Source organism: Melozone crissalis, unplaced genomic scaffold (assembly GCF_028551555.1).
Source record: "Melozone crissalis strain CALT ecotype California unplaced genomic scaffold, PUWL_Pcris_2 ptg000006l_1, whole genome shotgun sequence".
Classification (NCBI taxonomy): Eukaryota; Metazoa; Chordata; class Aves; order Passeriformes; family Passerellidae; genus Melozone; species Melozone crissalis.
Genome location: NW_026535784.1, coordinates 33,721,889 through 33,743,348, shown reverse-complemented (window position 1 = coordinate 33,743,348; position 21,460 = coordinate 33,721,889). Strand labels below are relative to the sequence as shown.

The 21,460-nt window shown below is 42.6% G+C and overlaps 1 protein-coding gene across 1 annotated transcript in view; it reads right to left on the bottom strand.

Annotated features, from left to right (window-relative positions):
• Window positions 1-21,104, bottom strand: part of MARCHF1 (membrane associated ring-CH-type finger 1) — a 224,797-nt gene extending 203,693 nt beyond the window's left edge. The window contains exon 1 of the mRNA XM_054295491.1: window positions 20,889-21,104. The gene's annotated coding sequence lies outside the window, so the exon portion shown is untranslated. The remainder of the gene's footprint in view (window positions 1-20,888) is intronic.
• Window positions 21,105-21,460: the final 356 nt, after the last annotated feature.

Below are 21,460 nucleotides of genomic sequence, written 5' to 3'. Positions count from 1 at the left end.
TTTTTCCTTCCCCTCTGACCCATTCTCCATTTATGGTTTAAATTTTAGCACTCTGGTGATACAGAAGATTTTTCTAAACTGTAAATTAGTTCAAGATGTTTCTTCCTTTGACACCTTCTAACGCTACCAACAGTTCTCACATTGACAAAGAAATTGAAGGCTGTTCCAGTCTATAACTGGACAGTGGTTTCATGTCAGCCTGCAACTGGTAATAGGGGAAGTTACTGCAGTAAAAATCTACATCAGATTTTATAAAAATCTACATCAGATCTTGAAAATATCCCACTCATGCTCATCCTTCCAGAAATTTCATTCATTCCCAATCCCAAACTCACCTACACACAAGTGACACATCTGTCCAAGTGGTCTTGTCAGGATCACCTGCACATGACAAAAAGGACAAGAGGCACTAGCTACCAAGTCCTCACTATTGGAGGACTGCCTTTCTTCTGTTGGGAATTTCTAGGTTTCTTCTCAAATGGCAACAATAAACTATAGACCGACATAGCTTCCAGAAGCCATTGTGGGGTGGTCTTCACACCAGAACCTTGCTTATCTCAGTCTCCATAAACCTTAGGTTAGGCTGTTTTTCTTAATTTGTTGGGCAGGCAGGACAAGTATTAGCACACATAATAAGTTTTTACTGACAAATTATCAGCTCTTTCAGACAGCAGGCATCCTGCTCTTGACATAAGCACTCCTCAATCTTACTCCTGACAATGGTGTCCCCTGAGCTGCATTCTTGAAGAGCTGATCTTCATTATCACAGGCCTTTCTTTAAACCCTTCTGCTGTCTCTGGTGATTAAAGACACCATTTCTACTTCATTCATACCAACATTAATACTTCTATTACAGCTCTCCAGAAAAGATTAACAAAGTTAACCCAAGTCATCACAAACAGCTGCAGTTGTCATTCCTGGAAATCACAGCTAAGAAGCCAAAAGGTGATGAGTATCAAAGTATCTGGACAATGCTCTCAGGTGTGTGGTGTGATTCCTGGGGGTGTCCTGTGCAGGTTTGTTTAAATTCTGTTTTCTAAATGACCATCTGCAAAGACCATTCCCCATTATCCAGTAAATCACAGGTTTTCGTCTTTCATAATGACAAGGTACCATATGGGAAGGTTTCCAAGGGATAATTAAATACCAACACACAGTATCTTTATGGATAACAGCTTACATTTTTCTTCATAAAGGAAAATTTTTCCTCATAATACTTTTACTTCCTGCCTTTACAGCATTTGTCTCCTCTGTCTTGATTTTGGCCATGGACCAGGGAGCACACAATCTGCCAGAACTTTCCACAATACCAAGATATGCAGGTACTGAATATCTTCAGTAAAGAAAATGGTTCTGGCATCTGTGCAACAACTGTTTATCAACTGCACATACTTGCTACAGCTAAGAGGCTTCATGCTTAATGCTTTCCACTGAGAACTCAAGTTCTCAATAAATAGAATTCTCTACTATACAGTACATAACTAACAAAATTAGGAAAGAGGACTTACTATGAAGGAAGATGTTTTCCAAGCCAAAGTAATTGGAGAAAGATGAAATAGAAAATGAAGGTACAAGTAGGTAAGTCTCAATGAACATCAAATTGATTCCAAAATCCTCTCATAAGAAAATAAAAGTTGATGTGCAAAATGCGGATTAGGCCACTTCTAGTTAGGCCCTTCAAAAAAGTTTTAAGTCAACCATTTCTATTTACTTCCTTTACAAGGTATGGTGTCAATCAAAAAATTTCCAACCTAAACATAAAACTATTCAAGGCATTCCTTTTGTTATAGAACATTTCCTAATGGGAATCACACAATATTTCCAGGCAGAAATGCTCACAATTGTCACATTTTGCGCCCTGAAATGGCCTCTGTCAGTTTCAAGTATTTGCAGCACCTGGCGGTTGTGCAACCCTTATAACATTTGTCACAGGACAAAACACAAAGCTTCAGCTTAAAACGTGGACTGAAAGCCAGAGAAAATAGCTTGATTTCTAACATTCTGAATATTATGCCAAAAATAATCAGTCACTTAGCTCTACTTTAACACTGTCAAAACCAAATCCTGCTTAACATTGTAATAATGAGAGCTGTGGCGGAATATTCACTTTCTAGCATCACAAAATTCAAGACAGGAAACATTCAAATCATGTCCTGAGGTGCTTGTGCCTGCTTATTCCAGACTCAAAGCTGAGGTAGGTGTTTGTCTGGTGAGGATGCTACATGTGTTCACCAAGAGAAAGTATAACCACTTATAGCACTGAGACTTCTACACTCCTGTGGAGTATCACACCCTTGCCCCATTTGTAACCTACCATCCTATAATTTCTGTTATACACAGTACTGACACAGTAGCTGTACGACAGAAGGGATAATTGTCACCTAACTGAAAAAAATTGAAAACATGTTCTTTGCTGATTCAGCATTAAAAAAATATTATCTATCATGAAGTTATTTTACGTTTCCTGCCTATGAGAAAGACCAACCCTCCCAAGTCTAGTTGAGAACAAGTACTTTCATTCTGCCAGGGGGAAAAAAAAAATGTTCATTTCACAACCAAAACGGCTAGTACAAGTAAAGATAATTTGTAGGTTTGTTTGTAATCCCACACCTACTGCTTAACAGTAGATTTGTCAAGGGTATACATCTGCATATTTAATTCTTTGGATTCATTCAACTCATATGACTATTCAGATTTTGAGGCTCCTCTGCAGTCTCCTCACTGGCTGTCTGTCTGAGCAGGTGAACTTACAAAGGAATAGGTATGTGTTGTGGGAAGGCTGTGGAGACAGCATTGACTTCTAACTCCATGAATCTCATCTCGTTCTAGACAGAAGCACAGAGGATAGGCTATGCCCCTGTCACAGACTGAACAAACTTGATAACCATTTAAAATGCAAAAATGGAAGTGTAGCAACTGTGTTTGACAAGGAACCCTCACCCCTGCAAGGCAAAATGTTGCATTTAATTGCTATCTGATTTTATACTTGAAAGATGCATATTTTTCACTCAGATAAAGTCCTTGCTGGAATAGATATAGTCACAAATATTTTGATATGCCTGTCTACTCCTAGATTTCTACAGCTGGAGAAAAAATTCCAGCAGTTAAACCAGTGATATTTCTGATCACAGCAATGGCTGAGGTTTACTTCAGTTTAGCACATGCCTCTCCATTACACAAAAGACATCTGCACAGACAAGTACATCCAAACTGCTCCAGAACCAGCACTAGCTATGCTTCATCTAATCAGGCTTGTGAAAAAGAACCAACAATTAAGTCATGCTTACAGTAACAGAGCATTATATAGCTTCTGGACTTAAGGCCGAGCACAGACAGCTCTGAACATGGGGAGGAGGGCAATGTGTTAAACTAGCCAGGCATTACAACAAGGCAGAGATCTGAAACACTGACCTTGTTAAGAGAATGCACTCTTGGATGTTAAAACTCTAAACTGCATTTCTTCACCAGTTTCTCTTCCACTGTCTTCTCCTCCCTACCTCCATTCTTCTTTTTTCTCTGCAAGCCTTATGATTCGTCAAGTTTTTCTGAGGATTGTTTGTTGTTTGGTGGAGGGTTTTTAAGTCTTAGAAGAATTAATGGGATGAGAAAACAGCTTTCTGGGAGCTCTACCCAGGATGCTTCCTTGGCCATGAATAACTAACTGGTTTTGAAAACAGCACTGCTCTATTTCAGTTGCTGAGCAGGTGGTCCCTTAAATCTTAAAAGTTATGTCTGTTAGTTAAGTGTTCATGTAAATATTTCATTAAGCTTCCTGGCTTATAATAAGCATCGCTTAACACTATTTTATGCAACACACACTGCAGAAATCATCCTACCAAGGGGAGAAAAAAGATGCATGAGATGTGAATAATTGCAGTTGGGATGGGGAAGAGGGGTTGGCAATATCAAAGGGAAAAAAGAACATGAATTCTAAATTAAATGCACCTGATTAGGGAAGATACATCTTGTTTCATCTCATCGCCTAGGCAAATAAGCTCACATTATCCCTATATCCTCTTTCCTATAATCTTATTCAATTATTTTCAAAAATTTCCCTTAAAATACTTTACAAGTAGCTTAAGAAAGTCCAGGATATGCTTTTCCACAACAACTTACTATAAATTAATTTATTTCTATAACATAGTCATCATAAAAAATATTAATCTCTTTGTGTTGCAAAGCAATAAAGATAAAAGGTCTTAACCCTGAGCAACTTTTAGCTGTTGAGATGTCAACAGTCACTCCATTTGAATTTCTGTGAAGCTGAGGGATCCTGTCAGGTTCACTGCTGCTCTCCCAGAATACTACCACTTAAACACTACCAGAAGTTGCCTACTTTCTCTGTCAATTTTGCAAGCCATCATCTGTTTTATTTCCTGGCATTCACCCCTTGGCAAGTGATTTAAATCATCCCAAGATGCAAATAACACACAGGATATTAATTACACTTTGAACAGCATTTCTATTCCCACTTTTATTTTTTTTAGAATTGAGAAAGGAAACCTTTCCCTCAGAATTTTAATGATCATGTTCTCAGATGTCTCTTATTTTGTTTGTTCCTTCATGAAACAGAGAAACTGTCCTATTATTAGCATAAAAAGCAACATGGCCTGTCACAATTCTTACAAGGTTGTCAGCACAGAAGAATGGCCTTGCAGTAATGAAGTTTTCTACACTTCAACAGTATTATTGTAGAGATGGTGGGGCAAAAAGCTGTAATTTAGAGATCCAAAATAGGCTTCAATTCTTATTTAACTAAAGGTGAAATGGAAAAGCATTATCTGGGAAAAAAAAAAAAATCTGTTTTTTGTTTTCCCATTTCCAGTAAAGCACCTGTGCTCTCTCTGCACATTGGAATCAATGCAGCAAGAACTGTGACACTTGCACAAGGAACTGCAGCCACTGTAAAGCAGGAAGCACCACGATGGAACTGCACAGCCAACACAGCAGCAAAGCATGGACAAACATCCAGCTCTGGAATGACTGCTCCAAGGGAATAACATCAGCACTCGTAGAGCTGCAGTCCTGCACAGAGCACAACAGCACAGAGTGAAGCAGAAAGGGAGCTGGAGTAAGCCTTGCACTACTCCCCAGCAATATTTAAGTAGGAAGATAGGTCTGGGGCTAAATTAGTACAGGTGAGAGCAGAATTCTCTTTTGAACCTGCTAAACCAAAAGGTACTTATTGTAATATAGCATTATTTCCTGAATAATACTGAATGTTACTAAACATAGACAGAACACCTGGCTCAGAAATATCTCCAGACACTAGCAGGTAGAGCTGGTACAGTCTCCACAGCAAGCAAGCACTAAAAGGCCTATGGCTTCAGAAGCAATCATCCAATTCTTCTACAGATTAGCTCCTGATTTCCAGATTGGGCAGAAAAGGAGAGAATGACAGCACAAAAATATACATCTTCAAATAAATAAATAAATAAAATCTAGAAAAAAGAAAATATTAATAAAAAGAAATAAAATCTTATAAAAAACTAGCTCCAGCTTCAAACAGGTGTGGGTAAAGAAGCCATAAGCCATGTAAGCCACATCTCCAGGGTAACATTTAGCTGCCTAACTACAAAAAACATTTTCCCTGATTGTGCATTCAGCATGCAGGTTAGAGCTCTACAGATAAAAATGTCATACATCTCTGATTTATCCCCAGCACATCAGAATTCTGAGCAATGGCTCTACAGAAAGAGGACAGAAAAGTATGGAAAAAGGTGTTATTTGCAGCTGTAATACATACATACACCAAAGAAACTGCAGAGTAAATGGGGTCTGCTATAATAGCCAAAGTAGGGAACAGTGCCAAGGTGTTACTACTCCTGAAGAAGAACTGATCAAATGTGATCAAGAACTCAAATCAAATGGACATTTTGTCTACACTGCTGTCACACTAGCATCTCAGCCTGGCTTCAGCTGGGCACACCTGCCTGTCTGCCTTCACATCTCAAATAACAGAGGAAGTGCTGTTCTTCTGAACTAGCTCCTTGTCATCCTCTCTCATTAGTACCATCTGACTCACATTCTACCAGATCATTTCTTATTTTATTTCTTAGCACATCACTATTCTAGCCTAGACTCTGAATATCACCTCCTCATTGTACAACCTGACTTCTCAGGTTTCAAGCATTCATCTCCTTGGGTTTCTTCCCTTCCATATCATTTTCTCCTCCTTGTTTTGTTTCCTCAGGACTTTTACTTCCAAGCAGCTTTCTCTCCCAGAGCTCCTGGGCAGCAGGCAGTGTCAGTTCGGCTGCTCACACCCTCATCTCCCACAGCCTGAATGACTCACATTTGTGATTTCAGAGTAATCCTCTTTTGTTCCAGCCATTAAATGTTACAGAAGCTTCAGCCAATAATGTTTAAGTCTTCCAAGCACAAGAACAGATGTTTTTGAGGTCTACTATTTTCCACAAGCAAATAAATCTTCTGAGGAAGGGGAGAAAATCATTCCTTGGACAAGACTCAATCTATTTTATTTCAAGGCCCCTATACTGAAGCATCAGAGTCTGTGAGTTTGCAAAAGCATTTGACAGTTATCTTCTGCCTGCCAGCTCAGCTCTATAACCTTGCTGAAACCTTCAAAAATTTCTACTCCAAAGGCTGGCAGACACCACAGAAGGAGTTTAAAGCCCAGCAAAGGTGCAAGTAACAATGACCAATGTCATATATCAAGAAGAGCTTCTTTAAATAGATGATTAGAGTAAAAGAAGGGTGTGGGATTTCTGGGCTGTTCAGATGGTCTGGGGAAAAGCCCAAAGATGGCCTTGGGCCCCCGGGTTCGAAAGGACGAGAGGAAGCTTCAGATTTGTTCTTGGTCTTGGTGTTTATTAATTGCTTATCTAAAAGATTTTCTCTTGGCCTGACAGAGTTCTGCTCAGCAGTCAGCCATGGGCACACACTGAAAGCCCCTGGGGCGGTCACCTATCTTTATACCCGGAGTTACGTATACAATATTTATCATTTTTCTCCAATACCCTCTACCCTTATTAACCAGTGTTCCCCTAGTAAGGTCCAATCCCGGAGTGCCAACATCACCACAGAAGATGGAGGTCTAGAGGAAGAAGAAGAAGGAGAAGGGCACGCCCCAATTCCTCCATCTTACTTCTCTAGACCCCCCTGTACAGAAATCTTAAGCCCTGTATCTCACACCCCAATTAACTTGTCCCTTCACCATTCACCCCAGTGAAATCCTCCCGTCCTCATACTGATGTCATCTCCCATGTGGGATCAAAGTCCAGCCACCAGACATCTCTGGCAGCATTCCAGGACTCCCGAGCCCCCCAGGGGGGGTCTTGTTCACCCTGCACCCCAGTTCTGAGAGACTGAGATCCCACATCTCCCCCTTCTGTTTGCACCAAAAAGACCTTTTTCGCCATCCGATTCATTGCATGTTTTAAACATGCAAATATGCATGGGACAACAAGTATGAGGACTAGGAGAACTATTAAAACATAAAACCCTATTTTTAAGATTCCTCTCCAAATGGGAGAGATGTCAAAGAATTCTGCCAATTGATCGATCCATGATCCTGTGATCTCACCAAGCTTATTTATGCTGTCCTTTATATTTTTGATATTTTCATGAATTGACTTTGAATGATCTGAGAGATTCATGCAGCACATCCCTTCGAACTCTTCACACCCATGTCCATGAGCGAGCAATAGATAATCGATTGCTGCTCTATTTTGAAGAGTCGCCTGTCTCACACTACCGACGTCTTTTAACATGTCATCCAATGTGACAGACACAGACCGCGCATGTTTGCTCAACCAACAACCCATGCGGTCGATCTGAGTCAAGGCCACCCCCGATGCTGTCTGAGGTGAGAAGATTGCTGTGGCAATACTCGTTTTCTTGTCCCAAGAAAACATTTCATCATTGCAATCTGCTGCATATTGCTGTATTGATCTTTTTTCTCTGTGCCTTCCCTCTCTTAACATGTTCAAATCAGGCGATAGCATTGAAATTTCCCCAATGCTGCATTGTTGCAGTCTCGCCACGAGATGGCGCTGTGGCTCCGCCGAGCCGACCCGGCATGTCGTGCACTTCTGCCCTCCTGCCACTAGGTGGCGCTGTCACCGGCCCCCCTGGCTCGGATGACGGTGCAATCTCGACTACCCTACTTCCTCTTCCGGCTCGGTGTCTCCCATGGAGGGAAGGAACTGAAACTCCGAGGCTCGAGACCAAAGGCACCAGATCTGGAGACGGTGTGGAGCCGCGGGACGTAGAATCCCTAACACGGCCCCTCCTCACCCGCGACGTCACAGGGGACCGGGCTCGGGCCCGCCCGCGTCTTACTCTCTGCGCGTGCGTGCTCTCTGAGCTACTTCCGGTGTCCCCCAAGGTGACGTCATCATCGTCTCCCCCCTGTTTCACCTCCGAGGTTCCCGCCCCTCGGTCTGTCCCAGAATCCGACCCCTCCTCCTCTGATGTTGTGTTCGCCTCCCCCGCCGGCACCCCGGCTCTACCCGCGATTCGAGCTGATCGTCGCACCGGCTCTGACGTTACACCCGCGCGCCTCCTGCGTCCCGCCGCGGCGGCCCTCCGGGGCTGCGCGTTTTCCCTCAGCCCGCCTTGCGCGCTCGCCGCCCCCGTGCTGGTATGTGAGTCTATCCCCCGGTTTTTGCGAGTTTCGCCCTCCGCGGGCGTGTCCTCATCCTCACCGGCGCTGCTCGCGCCCGCCGCCGCCGCCGCGTCGCCGCTTTCGCCGCGAGCAGGCCCCCCCCCCGATCCCTTATCTTCCTGCTCCCCCCCTTCTGCTCCTGACTCCTCCACACTCTCTGGAGTTTCAGGACGCCCTTGGGGTTTGTTGCATTTTTTGATCGGGGGTTTTAATATTTTTTCCTGCTCTCTTTTTTCGAGAGCCCTTTCCCCCTGGCCTTTCAAAGCCAGAGCAATTTTTTTCCCGGAGCTCTGCCGCTCCGCCCCCTCCTCTGAGGGTGCCGCAGCTTCTCGCTGCTTCTCCAGTTTTTTAGACTGGACTGCAATACCTTGTAACATGATTCTTGCCGGCGAGAGTAGCTTTAACGCTGTCTCATCTTTTTTTGTTGCTAAAATATATAAATGCCTATTAATCTCTTGCCAAAACCCGACTTCGAACAAAAGATATGTCTCTGCAAGTGGGTAATTGAGCCTTGCCCATAATAACAGCTGTTTTAATTCTTTCTTTGGGATCCCTTCTGTATATAATTCTGCTACACTTTGTAAGGTGGATAAGATTTCCCGTTGTTCTTGGGAGAGTGTTGCCCCCATAATATTATTTTGGCCTTCTTACCGAATCTGTCGCCAGCGTGGTCTGGAGGCCCTTGTTCTCCGTCCAGCAGATTACGAGGGATGGATCAGAGGCGCCTTTCTGGTCCCAGTCCAGGCCGCTCTGCTACGAGCTGTCTTCAGCAGAAGCTGAGAGATGGGATTTCTCAGTGACTGCTGATTTTTGCAGCTTCTCCCGGCCGGTTTTTTCTTTTTCTTCTTTCTTTCTTCAGGCTTCCCTCCTCTGGAGTTATCAGTGCTGTTCTCTTGGCTCTTCAGCTCTTCAGGGCTTTCCCCCCCCCGAAAGGTTTGGTGGGAGATAGCCCGCACAGCGGACGCCAATTGTGGGATTTCTGGGCTGTTCAGATGGTCTGGGGAAAAGCCCAAAGATGGCCTTGGGCCCCCGGGTTCGAAAGGACGAGAGGAAGCTTCAGATTTGTTCTTGGTCTTGGTGTTTATTAATTGCTTATCTAAAAGATTTTCTCTTGGCCTGACAGAGTTCTGCTCAGCAGTCAGCCATGGGCACACACTGAAAGCCCCTGGGGCGGTCACCTATCTTTATACCCGGAGTTACGTATACAATATTTATCATTTTTCTCCAATACCCTCTACCCTTATTAACCAGTGTTCCCCTAGTAAGGTCCAATCCCGGAGTGCCAACATCACCACAGAAGATGGAGGTCTAGAGGAAGAAGAAGAAGGAGAAGGGCACGCCCCAATTCCTCCATCTTACTTCTCTAGACCCCCCTGTACAGAAATCTTAAGCCCTGTATCTCACACCCCAATTAACTTGTCCCTTCACCATTCACCCCAGTGAAATCCTCCCGTCCTCATACTGATGTCATCTCCCATGTGGGATCAAAGTCCAGCCACCAGACATCTCTGGCAGCATTCCAGGACTCCCGAGCCCCCCAGGGGGGGTCTTGTTCACCCTGCACCCCAGTTCTGAGAGACTGAGATCCCACAGAAGGGTATTCATAATTTATCACACCACACTCTTCAACTATCATTTCAACTATCTATTTCAGAACTTTTACCCAAGAAAACTCCTTTCTAGATTTTTTTGCAATTTAAAATTTCAACATGTTGAAATCACCTGTATAGGGAAAATGCCACTATGTCCAAATTGTTTTCACTTTGTTGTAGGTGTTGAAACTGGTTGCTTCTGTTTGAAAAACCTTTCTCCATACCACCATGGAGAGAGACATACACCTGCTGTTAAATATACTTTTATGATATTGGTGCATTCACTTTTTTTGAACATTGTTTTAGGAAAAGAACTACAGAAAGTAGTGCCCATGCTCCATGAATTCAGCTTCTTATTCTGACAGGCATCTTATTATCTTTATGGAACCTTCTTCAGAAATCTCCTAGACGTTATTTTAATGCAGTAAGATATGGCTTGATACAAAATTTTTTCAATTGGGAGGTTGTTCTATTGATTAGAAACCCTACTCCAATTTGTAGAATTTATACACATGGTTATTCGCTCTCCTATCAGCATTATTATGCCGATAGGAGAGCAAATTCCAGGTCATACTTTCCTTGTGATTATCCCCACACATTTACAGAGTACTTACTCTATAAAATTCAACTTGCCAAAGAAGTCAAGCTTCAAAATAATGACATGATGCAAGTCAAAAAAGGTTGACAGTGTATTTTGTTTCTTAAAAACAAAATTTATCTTATTTAGAGTTTAGTGATGAAAACAGCTATATAAGCACAGCTGAGGCAAAGGGGCCTTTGATCTGTCACATTTCCTTATAGTACCACTCTCCTTGGTAAACTCCTAATGCCTTTTTCTAATATTCTTTTACCATTATGAACAGAAATATCCCTTCCTATAAAAGCAGTTTAAGAACTTGATTAACACTGACGTCAAAACCGTAATCCTGCAGTTCCTTGGATTAGTTTTTGCCCCTTTAAAGAAAAAAAGTACAATTCCCTGTTAATGCCTAATTAGTTAGACACCTCACTTCACAGCCAATCTGCATTCAAGCTCCATGTTAATTTCCATTTCCATGCTTCTATTCCTTTTCCTGTAGGCAACAGGAATCACTTGGTGCAAAACATGGCACTCAATTAAGGTTTTAGACAAACCTAGACTTTTACTGTTTCCCATTCCCACTCCTGGAAACACCTCTGATGAACTTTGTGCTCCTGTCCCCAGTATTCTTTGCAGGGTTTAACTCAGCTTGCCAGTTCCTCTGTGCAGAGGCCTGTCTTCAGTCCTAAGGCACTGAAAAATCCTTTTGCAATGAGGAACGCAATCATTCTTTCATGAACTCAAGTGTATCTTAATGGCAGCTTTTCAGAACACACATATGTTTAATCGTGGTTCAAAAAGAAGTAATTATAGTATAGACTTCAGAAGTCATCTAAGCTCCGAAAGGCATATACAGGAATGCTGGTGGCAATTCTGGGGAAAAAAAATTAGTTCTATTCCATTAGGTACAACAACACCACAGGCAATCAAAAGCACTCCCTCAGATTTGTTTTGTAACAATTACCATTACCTGGATTCCTCACAGATGTTTAAGTAGTGTTGTAACCTGTGCTGTAGCTTATTGCTACTGACTAGTTCTTTAAGTGAACAATATACCCTTTCAAGTTTTAAAACAAAAATTTAACTTGACTAGATTTCACAGGTCATACATTACATTTAGCATTCCACAGCATAAAGCCAAACAAGGAGGAAAGAAGCATGTGCTTTATAACATTACATATTTTTCATTCCTATATGTTATTTAACAAAGAATTTTCATCCCAATTTTACTCTTTAAAATTTGCATAGCAAATGAAGATGGTTTTATATGGTTAAGACTATATGATGAAAGCTCATTTACACCCAACAACAGAGCACAGAGAGACAGTGTCAAGTGGGGAAGCACAAATTATATTTTGCCCATCTTCTTCCAGGCCCACCACAAGAGCAATCAGCCCATTAAGGGGCTCTCTCAACGAGAGAGGACCACAGGGCTGCAGAATGGCACAAATTAGGGGACAGAAAAGCATGGAAAAAGGCAGAACACAAATTAAGGGACTTGAAGGAAGAGGGGGAGGCCCCATTCAGACTCTTCTCAGGGCAGTCCCAAGAAGGACCTCAGTCACACTGTTCAGTTTTGAAACCCATCACGAGTGCTCACAGATGTGGGACACACTATGGGATGTAAGGGAGGGGCACTTGGGGATTGCACAGGACTTGCTATGAGATGTTTACAGGGGAAACCAAAGGCAGGAATGGATTTAAAGGATTTGGGAAAGAGCAAGCATGAGGTAATCAAGGAGTAAGTAGATAAAAAGGGCCAGTTGCATGCAAATATTGTGGTTGCTGGTTCAACTGCCTGGTTGTGTGCTGTCCTGACCAGCTTATTACAGTCTGTCCTGTATGCTTATTAAACCCTTTCCAGCTCTTTTCTGGGTGAGTGGCTGTGCTCATTCTGCATATGTGCACAGGGGTGTGAGTGCAGCAACTCCTGCCTGCCAACCAGCAGAGAGACTGGGGTGAGTGGCTGAAGGTGCCAGGCTGAGCTGGGCCATGGGAACAGCTGTGTGCAGGGCAGCACGTGGAGCAGGCGTGGGAGCACATCCTCTGTGTCTGTGCACTGGCAGGGTGTGCTCTGCCGGGCTGCTGGATGGAACTGGGGCATGAACCTGTGGCAGCCTCACCTCTCTCAGCCTGCAGAACCAGCCTGGCATTTTCCCTTAGCTAAAGGGGAAAAAAAGAGGTTTGAAAATTTCAACACAACATGTTTAAAACAAAATTTCCTGTTCCACACACACTGATCATCATTCTTCATTCCATATCTTGATTCTATTTCTTTTTCCACTCTGGTCATTTCACCTACTTATATCAATCTGCTCTTATCTAAAATATTTTCTCTCCTCCTTTTCACTTCTACCCCATACCATCACAGATTTTAGCAGTTGGTTTTCCTTGAGCTTGCTTATATCTTTCTCCATTTCCAAAACCCTTACCTCTGTCTTCCCCTCCACATTTTTTTTTTTACCCTTCCTCTTTAAATTCCTCAACCACCCTTTCAGTAGGGATAAAATCTGCCCCTTTCACACTGTCACTTCTCTTCAGCATTCTTTCTGCTTGCCAAAACTCCTTCTGTGTAACACTGCCTTCCACTGTCTTTCAAAGCAAAAACACGTGCATTTGAAGTCCTCTTGTTCATAGTTAAATAAAACACAGCTATTTTCAAACACTTACAGACTGAACAGGGTTTGCATTAGGACTTTTTCACAGGAGGACAGAATAGAATCAGCAGACTATTACTACGAATGCTGCTCAAAAGGCACAAAAAAAGGAAAAAAGTTACTCACAAAGTGCTGTTCATGTAACAAACTTACCAAGAAAACACTCAGTTTATCTACAACCTGTTTCCTCCTCCCCTCTGTGAGGTTCCAGAAGGACAGAAAATGACAGAACTTAATTTCTCAGGCTTTGCTCTACCTTAAGTTGTCCACCGTACCAACTTCAGCATATCCTTATAAAATTGCAGAGTTGAATTCAGTTCTTCACTCTAACAGGACTTTATCAAAGAGCTTTTATCTTTTTGATGCATTTTGCCTCCAGTGGACAGTCAGTCCTGTCCTCCCAGCTCCACAGAATACTGCATCCAACCAGCCGTGGAGACCAGCATTTGAGAAGCTTTTGGAGGTGGCATTAATTTGGCCTTTTTGCAGGTATGTCACCTTCCAGCCAACACACCTCATATCTTTTAGGACTTCCACTAACCTAAGGCACTGATGTTACTCTTTGATTTTTAAGGAGGTATTACACAAACAAGGAAATTTCACAGTAAACATTTTCAATCCTCTACAGTTATGTTTATCAACTTTATGGAAAAGCGTCTGTCTCCACAAAAACCCATACCCATCAGCTGGCTCTTTAATGGCCATTTACCCACACAGAGAGCCAGCACAGGCAAGGACAATTTGATACAATAATCACATAAATAAATTTTCTACAAGACACTGAAATTATTAGTACTCACCAGAGAAACAGCTTGGTAGCATCAGCTGACCTGTACTTGGCAGACAGACCTTAAATAGGTCACACCACTGTGAGGAGATAGTGGACACCTTTTGAAGTCAGCTCTTAGAAGCTGTGCTTCAGGTTTCTCTCCAAAGAAGCAGCACAGACCCTCTGAGCCTAAAGCAGCAATGAGGTAAAGTAGCACATTTGTCACCAGAAGCCAGGAGAGCAATGTGCCTGCATTCATAGATTACATGGCAAGGACTGATGCCAGTTTCACGTACTAGAAATGCTGAAGTACAAGGTCTTCCCTTGGGAAGCATAATCATCCCTTTCTGATGATGACCCAAGACCAGGGAAGCATGATTAGATTTCATCCTGTTACACACTGCTTTGTGTTAGCATGCAGAACTTCCACTCTTCAGCCTGCCTCTGAGCAAGGGTTTTTCCTCCTTTACTCCAGTCAACGGCTGCCTCTGTACTCAGCCAACCCCAAAAATCAGAGATCTGGAGCTCAGCCCACCCTTTTGCTACAGAAAAAAAGTACCAACTCACAGCTTCCAGCAATACACCAGGATTAAAGCTGCTTTCCATGTTATTCTTCCAGTCTCCTTCCATCACACTTATTAAGTCCTACAATGTCTTACACCAAACTTTGACCACATAGAATATCCTCAGTTGGAAGGAACCCATCAGGATGATCAAGTCCAACTTCTGTCTCTGCAGAGGACACCCCAAGAGTCACACCATGTGCCTAAGAGCCCTGGCAGGCTTGGGGCTGTGACTGCTTTCCTGGGAAGCCTATTCCAGTGTCCAACGATCATCTTCTGAAATATATATATATATATAATATGAAAGGTGACATAATATGAAAGGTGAAAACATCTTCTCCTAATATGTTGTCATCTTATTGCAGGAGTTCCACACTGTTGTCTCCTATCGCAAAAGTTTCATACCTTCTTGGTGTTTTCTTGTGGGGAGCTCCTCAGAGCACTGCCTCTTCCTTCTTCACAAAGCAGCCAACTGACTCCAGTCCCCTTCTCAACAGCCACCCCACTCTTTTATAGCACTGTTCTTCTCATTGGTTTCAGCTGTGGCCTGTTAAAGTCAGGCCTGATCCTAACCTTTGATAATTGGCCCAGCTGCAACTCCTTAGGGGCGAGATTACTTTCCACACTATCTTCTTATATTCTATCCCCCTACACTAATATGCAACCTAAACCTCCTCTGACATAGCTGTAAGCCATTCATCCAGGTCTCTGTCACCAAAGAGAAGAGATCAATGCCTGACCCTCTGCTTCCTATAATGAGGAAGTTTTAGAAAGCATGTAACACATGCACACCGTGTCCTGGCAGCAGATAGCTCCAGAAGTTCACTTCCACTCTGGCAGAAATCTTATGATAGTACTTATTTTATTACTACCTTATCTCATGCCAAAATTTTGTCCCTTAGGTTAGGTATGTGTTTAACTTGGTTCATGTTAGATCAGTTTAACTTCTGAAGCAAGTTATTAGTAATTGGCTTCCGCTTTGAACTTTTCCTCCACGCTAAACAAGTCCCTTGATCCTTAACATCACTGATACTTTTTTTTTTTCTCCATCAGGAAAAGACTTCAGAGAAGACAACCTTGGGGAAGGGAGAGAGAAACCTATCTTCTATGAGAAGTCATCAAGCCATCACAGCATCAACTCCACTCCATGGAGGCCAAGGAAGCTGCTCCCATGACAGCAAAGATGGCCTGGCCTTCCCTCATTGTGCTTTTGTTTGCAATCTCTTCTCTGCTTTAGAGAGCCAACAGGCAGAATCTGGAAAATTGGGATTAGTGAGCTACTGACGTCAAAAACGTTTTCACTCAATGACCCAGCATAACCAAAAGAACTCTGACCGGCACAGAAGCTGCCGCCTGCATTTCCTCAGTGGCAGACCTAACCATAGAATGCCACAAGGATTACATTTCTACAAGTTCCTGCAGAACTTGGTGCCATTTCCCTTCCGCAGTGCATCCCCCCAAGAGCTGTAACACAGCGTGAAGTAAAAAACAAAATAATGTAATACAAGGGAGTAGTTAATTGTAATGCTTCTAAAGATGTGGGGAAAAAAAAAAAAAAAGAGAAACTGTTCCAATAAGAAAAACAGAAAGCCTTAGAGGAAATCAGCCAGTGACCACTACCTTGCTTAAAGAACTTCATTTAGCAATGAAGTCAAACAGGCAAGGACAAATGTTGTTCCAAATCACAAATGAAACAAGCCTCTGGTTTTCAGAGTGGGAAACTCTCCTTCTGAATAGCTTAGAAGTAATTAAATTTCTCACTGTTCTAAAGTAGTTTTTGAAGTACACTGCCCACTATTTTGATACAATCAAATTGAATGTAACATTTTTGCAGAAACCACATTTGATATTTAATTTTGTCTACTCCAAGTCAACTTGGAGGTACAAATGGACCAAACTTGGATTTCAGTTGCTGGTGAGCAACTGGACAAACATTCCCAGCACATCAAACCCTTCCTGACCTTTCCAGACTTAAGTTATGTATTTTATTCTACTGAAATCTGAGGGTTTGGACTACCATTCTTCTTCAACAAATCACAACCATGCTGCTACCAATGAAACAAAGTCAACTTGATATCATGCAGTTTGCCTTTGCAAAAATGCACTCAGTTGTGACTAAGATGAAGTTCTACCTCACCCAAAAGCATAAAGGGTTCAGCCAAGCCAGTACAGGGCAGCAGCTACCAAACTGAGGTTTCCCACTATGCTGTACCTCCCACCACTGCCCCAAAGCAGGCAGGCTCACATGCCAGAGGCACAGGTATAGATGGGTCAGTTCTGGAAGTCATTCTTGTGAAGAAATTTGGCAATGGACAAGCAAACTTAACGGGACAAAATCCAGGCAGGAACATTAGAACTCTTCCTAAAAATGAGGACATGAGGTACTAGAAAGCTTTCAATGCCTTGAAAACCACACTCCCCATGAAAAAACATTCATTTTATAAGATTATAAAACAGCCATAAATATATTATCTTCACTGCAAAATTAGAAGCTTTGTTTTTCAATAGTCACCTGCTCTGAAATTAACTTTACAGCCATCCACAGCTCAGCACTATGAAAGTCTCTCACAATACAGAACAAAACTTATCTTGTACACCTGTTCTAAAACCAACAGGACAGCACTGTGGCAGTACAATTACCAAAAGCACCTTTAGTGCCTCTGCATCCCAAAAATCATTCCATAGAACAAAAGTTATAAGCTGTATGGAAATACCCAAAGGAGCAGTGAAATTACACTGAAAAATGCAATATTATCAAACTCTACACTATTTCTAAATTATGAAACTCTAATCTAACCAATGAGATTTAAGTTTCAGTGTATGCCTGGTTGCCAATGAATTTGGGGGGGGTGGGGGGTGGGAAAGGCATTGAACCATCGAAATGGCTCAGAAAATAACCTAAAGTTAGCTTACTACTCATTATTGCTTTAACTGTATCATTAAGTCTACTTTTTAAATAGGTGTTTATCCCTCTTTCCTGAAGAATCTGATATAAATTGCTGTAATATCACACACTTGCCTGGAATAAAATCTCCTTTTCAATTACCAATGAATTGGAAAAATACTACCCAGCAGAAGAGAGATCTTTTTTTCTGGCCTGTGATCACTCCGTTCACTTCAAAGAAATGCACCTCATTAACCCTGATAATTAACAAGGTTATTCTCATCACATTAAAGGTTTAAGTTCCTCTATTAAGTCATTATTTGAATTTGCACTGCTATTAAGATGATGAGACTGTTCTGGATTTAATTTCATATAACAAGATGTTTCTCTTTACAGATCCTAACTTTTTTTTCAAGTCAAAGCATATAATTTCATTGTCTTGTATGCTACACTGAATGACAGAATGAGTTAGGTTGGAAGGAACATGGATCCTCTAGTTCCAACCCCATGCCATGGGCAGGGACACAACCAGCACATCTACTGGACTAAGAAATGTGTTACATACATACAAAAAAACTCCAAACAAAATCAAAACTGAAAAACTAGAAGGGGAAAGGCAGCAATGCAAACAGGCAGCAAAACCAGCAAACAGGCATCTGGCAGCAGCACGGCTGTGGCAGCAGAAACCAGGGAGAACTGAAAAGGGAGAAGAGGACCAAAATTACAAAGAGATGTATATGGCCTGGGAAAAGGCTACCAGCAGATGAATCTACTCCTAGCTGGACCACTCCAGTAGAAACTCTTTAGTCCACAGACTAAAGAGACACTTTCAATTCCCATGATGTCCCTCACCATGGCAGAGGGTTTTAAACTAGATGATCCATAAGATCCCTTCCAACCCAAATCCCTCCATGATTCCATACATGGAACACGTTTGGGGCATTTTGCTCTTAGGTAGTATGGACAACAGTCTAACCAGTAAAGTCTTCTAAATACGTATTAAATGCTTTAATTTTTGCACATAGGTATTCCTAGTATGGAAACTTGCCTGACCCACAAGAGAAAAGCCAATTGTCTAAGTCAGACAGTTATTCTAAGAATATTAAAAATTGCAGCAGCCACTATCAACATCCCACATCAAATATAAAAACACAGATGATTTTCACCTCGTTATCCATGCTGGCATCATATTAGTTCATGTGCTCTGTCATTAACAAACCTATGGAAAATCTGGTTACAATTATTTAGAGATTTGACTACAGAGGTTCTAATGGCAGCATACCTGACACCAGGGCACTCAAGCACCTTGAATGCAAATATCTAGTGATGGCAAATTAACACCAAAGATTTTGCAAACAAGGTTTTTTTGCACAGAATTCAGTCCCTATGGAATAATAACAACAGCAATATCCTTTAAATGTCAGAAGAGACAAGAAAACTTTCTACCATAACATGACTATTATCACAGTGCTGACTCGGCCAAATACTGAAAGCAAACAAGTTCATAGAGTCAAGGGCAGCTGTCAGTCTACAGGAGAGTTCTGAGCACTGCAAGTTTGCCCCATCCATGCATCTTAAAAGGGTGCCATTCATCTAGCTTTGCATTTTCCAGAACTTCATTTTTTGTACTTTAAAGCACCCATTACTAAATCTTGTCACAAGTCCTTAGCAGTGTACAACAAACATTAAACTCTTCCCTTAAAGAGTGTCAAGAGTGCTGTGAAATATTCAGAATAAAGACACTGTAAGTCTTATCAGTATAACAACTCCCTCAGGAATTACTAATTTGCAAATTTCTCAAAACCCTAACAGGGTTTTAAAATGTTGTCTAAAATACAGCAGGGTACCCATGTATGAGCCTTAGATTGATCCTTTTTTTTTTTTAAGTCAAAGGCTAGTAACTGTTCTTCAGCTGAATGAAGTCTGAAGTATACACATGAGATTAATAGAGGACATAATGGAGGATGATATTGAACCACCATGACAGCTTTATGTAAGTTTGGATGAGACTTTTGGTCAATAATATTCGACAGCAGCAGAGCTGTCACCATCACAGGAGTCACCAAACAGAGCCCTGTACATGGTTGGAGCACTGAGAAATCCACCCGAGTGCTCACAGGTTATCCACATCTTTGTTAGTCAACACTTCGAGTTTTCCTTCTCAAATTGTGATTTTCCCATTGAAATCAATGACCCTTGAATAACAAACATGTGAGTTTCATTGCCATTAGTTAGTTTATTTCCTTACTCTAATACAAGATAAACATAATCATCTCATCCCCCACACCCTACAGAATCAGGAACAGAACCCCAAACAGAAGTGTTTGTTTTTCAACATGAATTACAAAGAGCTTAAAACTACTCATTTTCCCCCTTTTTTTAAACAAACACTGAAAATAACCAGAATGGCTTTGGCATTGCTTTAATCACTTTAAACTTAAAGACAGGAACTCTAATTAAAATCGGGAACTCTAGCTGTAAGAAACAGCTAATTAGCTCCCAACTTTTTAATGAAGTGCTGTGGCAGAGTACATATTAGCTGATCAGTATTAACAAGGAAATGCCTTGCAAGATAAGCTCATTCTCTCAGGTAGTACATCACTTGGTCTACTTGCTTCAGTCCATGCACAGTCAGAGGGATTTAAGAAAACACACAACAATAACTATCAGATTTACACATCTCCATACACTCTCGATAAATGAACTTTGCAGGATTTAGAACTGAGAAAGAGAAACATGAGGCAGTCCACTACCGTTCTGCTAGGCAATGAAGACAATTTAAATTGCATTAAAGCTTAAGATTGTGTTTCCTTCTTCTTAATTGCTCCTGGCCACAAGTTGCAAATACAAGAAAGAATAAGGCAGGGAAGAAGTGAGAGAAGGCATTTGACGCTTGTGCGCTGAAGAAGTCTGGACAAAATACATGGGGGAGAAGAAAAGTGAGAACTGCCAGATGAGGAGGAACCTTGTCCAGATAGTCTCAGCAAGATATGCCGACAGCGGTGGGAACCTGAACAACTCCGTACACATTTCCACAGCTTTCACTGTCTCGCTTTGCAAGGACTGGTACTTTATCCACCTTCCCACACACAGAGCATCACCTAAACAAGAAATTACTTAAAATATGATTACAAACAAAGACCAAGTTCGCCTGCGCTCCCACGCCAGGGTTTTCTAACCTGGGTTCCCTCTTGTCGCGACATGCCACACTTACTCGGAAATCCCTGATCGTTAGAGCGGCATTTAGGGTGGTGCCAAGTGAAGGAGGGTGTGAAATCGCCCCCGAGAGCCCGGGCTAGCCGGGGCCGCCGCTGTCCAAGCGCCAGCCCCACGGAGCTGCCGGGAACCTTCCCCCGATGCCCGCAGCCGGCACCGGCCGAGGGGACGGCGGCAGCAGCGCCGTCTCCCGCGATGCGCTTCTCCCGCGAAAAGCCCCGAAACAACAAGAACAACACAAAAAGAATCAACAAACCAACCAAACGAACAACCAAAGCAAATCCACCGGAAAAAGAAATAAATTATTTTTAAAAAATAAAATTTAAAAAAAAGACAGCGCCCGTCCCCGCCGGGACCCCGCAGGTGCGGAGCCGCCCCCGCTCTCACCGGTGCCGGGGCGAGCCCGGGTGCCGCAGGGAGCCCGCCCAGCCGGCTGCCGGCCCGCCGGGTCCGGCCGCGCCCCCCGCCCCATCCCGCGCCCGCCCGGCGCGGCACCGCCGCCGCGGCACGCCCCCGGCACGCCCCATGACGTCACCCCGAGGCCACGCCCCCGTGCGGACAGCGGCCATG